This window comes from Helobdella robusta (genome assembly GCF_000326865.2).
Source record: "Helobdella robusta unplaced genomic scaffold HELROscaffold_4, whole genome shotgun sequence".
NCBI lineage: Eukaryota > Metazoa > Annelida > Clitellata > Rhynchobdellida > Glossiphoniidae > Helobdella > Helobdella robusta.
The window spans coordinates 7,614,760-7,619,718 of record NW_008704902.1 but is presented as its reverse complement, the minus strand read 5'-3'; positions in this window follow the sequence as shown (position 1 = coordinate 7,619,718).

Here is a 4,959-nt window from a genome sequence, read left to right as displayed (position 1 = left end):
AGAAAAATCGAAAAGTTAAATTGCAAGTTAACTAACGCCGAACATGCTGTGATTTTCATCAATATATTTATATATATTATTATTATTATTATTATTTTGAAACTTATAAAGCGCCGATTATAACACAGTGTTCTCATAGGCGCTGTTACTGCTTTATAAAAGAAGCAAGTTTTTAAAATTCAGATTCGAAACAAGTGTGTTTTAAGTTCTCTCTTGAACTGACCCAGTGATAATCCAGTTTGACGCAAGCAACAGGGAAGAGCATTTCAAACAGATGGACCACTTACAGAAAAATTACGCGAACCAATTTTAAGCTTGGTCGCAGTCGTCACCAACGTATTAGCACTACTTGATCTCATATCATAGTCACTCAACACCTCCTTTGTTTGCAAACATCTATCGGCCAAATATTTGGGTGCCAAATTGTTCAGACATCTAAAAACCATAACAACAATTTTAAAAATAATTCTCTTATGAATAGGCAGCCAGCCAGTGTAATATGGTCACACCAGCGACTGCCGGTAACAATCCTGGCGGACCTATTTTGAACTGATTGCAGCATGGCTATTTTCTATTTAGAAACACCATACAAAAGACTATTACAGTAGTCAAGACGTGAATGAATGAAAGCGTACATAAGAGCGCATAAAGTTTTCTTAGTTAAACACTTTTTAATTAGTCTAAGATGACGAAACTGAAACATACACATGGCAGTCATTTTTTTCACGTGATCACACATATTCAAATTTGTGTCGATAGTAAATCCAAGGACAGTTGAATTCCTGCAAAAATCAATCGCAGTGTCATCAATATCAACTGAATTTAAGTCAGTCTGTGACAGTCTTTGGCACGTACCAACGGGAAGTAAGTTTGTTTTGGACTCATTCATTCGAATGCCATTTTGGCTCATCCAAACATCAATCTTAGAGAGACAGCTAACAAGTCTTTCTTTTAAACCAACAAAACTAAGTAGAGTGCTGGCAACCAACTGAATGTCATCGGCATATGCAAATGCCCTGAAACCAAATTCATTCACCACATTTAGTACATCAGCCTTGTAAAGCATAAATAACAGTTGGCCCAGCACAGAACCCTACGGTTACCCAGATTGTAAAACGTCACTATCAGACAGGACATTATTAAAACAAACATGTTGAGACCGATTGAAAAGATATGACCGGTAACCAATCTAACGTTGAACCACTAATACCATAACTAATAGAAAGACGATGAAGAAGAGTATCATGCTCAACGCAATCGAAGGCAGCAGTTGAATGGTGCTGCCTATAACCAGATTTATTAACCGGTGAAAGATTATTTGCGTTCAAATAACTTATAATTTGTTTAGAAACAATTTTTTCAATGATTTTAGAAATAAATGACAAAGTCGACACCGGTCTATAATTGTTCACTTTATTGATGTCCAGACCCGTTTTTTTAAAAGCGGAATAACTATTGCATGTTTATACTTTGTCGGAAAAGTCCCACTAGACAAATGCAAATTAATTAGGCTTGTCAAAAATGGTAGGAACAAATCAACGTGCTGCTTAAACACACGAATCGGTAGCAAATCAAGCTTACCTGTTTTATTCGAAGCATCCTTAATATCAGATGGGGAGCAATTTAAATACTTGAAAAACATGCCGGATAACTTAAATTGCAAGAAAAGTTAGGTTGAGCAAACATCATTCTTAGAAGATCTATATATTCGCTCAAATTTCCTACAACTTCGCTTACACTCTCGACAAACAGAATCGAACCAAGGTGCTGTTTGTACATATCTCGATTCAATCTCATGCAATGATGCAACCGTATCAACAATGGAACGAATTTCACATTCAAAAAAATCAACTGCTTCATCAATAGTTTTGAAATCCAAATTTTTTCTAAAAATGTGTTTTTTAACTAAAGCTATAAACTTTTTTTTATCAACACGAGGCCATGAACGAACATATTTTTTGGTCTATATAACAGGGGGGGGGGAGGCTAAGCGACATACTATCTATCTTCGTTTAGCGTCCAGAGACCCAGTTATTCCGAGGTAGGACGTTGTTTTCTTTGTCATTAATTTTTTGCGCCAAATTAGGCGATCAGTTGTATCCATTTCATTTAAATTTAGAGCTTTTATGTCTTGCTCGATTGTTTGCAACCAGGACTTTTTTGGACGGCCTTTGTGACGTGAGCCAGGTACTTCAACATCTGCAAGAGAAGTTATGGCACAGTTTCCACTTCGTTTGACATGACCAAACTACCTCAGACGGTGTTGCCGGCATTCGTCCTTTATATCATCTAAACCAGCACAACGCAGGATTTGGTAGATTTGATGTGGTCCTTCAGACTAATTCGTTGCATCCATCGTTTCATATCGGTTCGTTGAAGTTGTTGTTCCAGTTTGGTTGTCATTGGCTATGTTTCTGCACCATATAACAACACCGGACGTATCACAGATTTATAAAGTCTTGATCGTAGTGGTAGTGGAATGTCACGCCGCATCAATATAGAGGCAAGGAGATGCCATTCATTCCAGGCTGCACGTATGCGTTCTCGAACGGCAGCTTCAGCTGTTCCAGTGCAATCCAGAACATCCCCTAGATATTGAAACGATGTGACTTTCTCTATTTTAATGGATCCAAAAACATTGCTATTTCGAATTTGTTGTTGTGGATTGATGCAAGCAGGACAAACAAAATTGGACACTTTAGATGAAGTACCAATTATTTTTGAACAACTGGTTACACTGTTGACACTTGATTGAATTGTTACCTACACCAGCTTTACAAACTGAACAGGGCTATCGTCCAGTAGCTCTGGGTTAGATGGGTTCACCAGTGTTTATTTCTTTGGTTTTGCTGATGTTAAATTTGAATTCATGCTCGGCTAGTCTGGTGTTCCAATTTTCAAACATCTGTGCTGCATTCATTTATAAATAACAGTGGACTGAAAATTAAGCCTTGGTGAACTCCAACGCCTATGTCAAATGCATCTGTGTTTCCAACCGTTGTGCTGACGAGAGTCTTAGTATTCGTATACATTTCCATCACAAGTCGAACAAGATATTCTGGAATGAGTTGTCGACGTAGACTCCACCTGATTGCTTTACGGGGAACTCGATCTAATGCTTTTTCAAAATCTACAAAAATGTGTGACAGTTGTTGATGCTTTGCGAGGTTCTTGCAGTTGTCGAAGGATGTGAATTGCATCAATTTTTGATTTCCCCGCTAGGAAACCAAATTGATAAAATTCCGATTGTGATGGACGACATTAATTTTTTCTCAATGTTTTTTTGACAATTATCAGGGAGTGTTCTAACAGACGTATATCCCGATATGATGAACAGTTCAATGGAATACCTTTGTCTTTGTATAGCGGGACTGTGTGCTATAGTTCCATTCAGTCGGCATTGAGCAATTTCTCCAGACTTCAAGGCAAAGTTGTAGTAACATTTGGATACCTGCAGTACCAGATGCTTTGAAAATGTCATTTGTGACTCCAGAGGGCCCTGCTGCCTTTCCATCCTGTTGAAGTAACAGAGTTCATGATAACGACAATGTAACAAGATTTATAATTTTATTAAACGTACATTAAACGTTAATAACTACAACAACAAGAAGAAGAAAGTTTTATAAAAAATCATATACACACTAAAAATTAATCACTACTACAATAATGTCGATGCGCTTTACTCGCTTACGCTATTCTAACACCCCCACTCGAGTTGTGCATCGCCATTAGTTTTAACATAGTAAAATGCCCATATTTATATATATAATTAAATGTTTACATACATATATGTTCAATGTTTCAGAAATTAATTATGTTTCAAAAAAAAATTTCTATATCTTTCCAACTTGTATCTTGAAATAGGCTTTGTAAACACATCCGCAACCATTTCTTCAGATGGCAGATACAAAATTTTTACTTTGTCACGAATGCATTCATCACGCACAAAATGATATTTGATATCGATATGTTTGGATCTTTGATGGTATACTGGGTTATCAACTAAGGCAATTGCTCCTTGATTGTCCTCATAAATAATTGTAGATTGTTGTTTATAATATTTGTTAAAAATTTGTAACAGTTGAGTTAGAAATAAACATTCTTGGACGGCTGCTGCTAACGCCATATACTCAGCTTCACAAGTAGATAATGCAACTGTTGTTTGTTTTTTACTTTTCCATGATATTTAAACTGAAGCAGTATCCAGTTATGCTTTTTCTATCATTTAATGATCCCCAACTTGCATCACTGAAACCTGTTAATTTCAATCCTTTCTTGTTCTTTCTAAAACATAAGGAATAATTTAACGTTCCCTTCAAGTATCTTAGTACATGTTTCATCGTAACAAGCATTTCGTTGCTAGGATTAGCTAGTTGTGATAATATATTAACAACATAGCACAAATCAGGACGTGTACAGGTATATCAAACTCCCGACAACCATTCGATAGAAATTACTATCATCCTTTATCATGTCTTTATGAACATCATTATTCAACTTCAATTCACATGGTGTGAGTCTTGATTTGCAGTTTTCCATGTTGCATTTACTTAGTAATTTAGTCAAATACTGAGTTTGATTTATTTTTATTACATCTTTTTCTTGAATGAATTGCATACCTAAGAACCACTTGAGTTGACCTAAGTCTTTCATTTTGAAACGCAGTTTTAGTGAAGTCTTCATATCGTCCAACAAAGAATCATTGCTCGCAGCCACTATAATATCATCCACCCAAATCAACATGATGGTTAATCCATTGTCAGCTGATTTATAATAGACACAGTTATCTACACCAGATTTTGAGAAATTATTTTCGATTATGAAATTGTGAAGTAAACAATTCCAGTTGCGTCCGCTTTGCTTCAATCCATACAAAGATTTATTTAGCTTGCATACTAAATTTCCCGAGGTTGACTTTACTTCAAATCCTTCTGGTTGGTCAACATAAATTTCGCAATC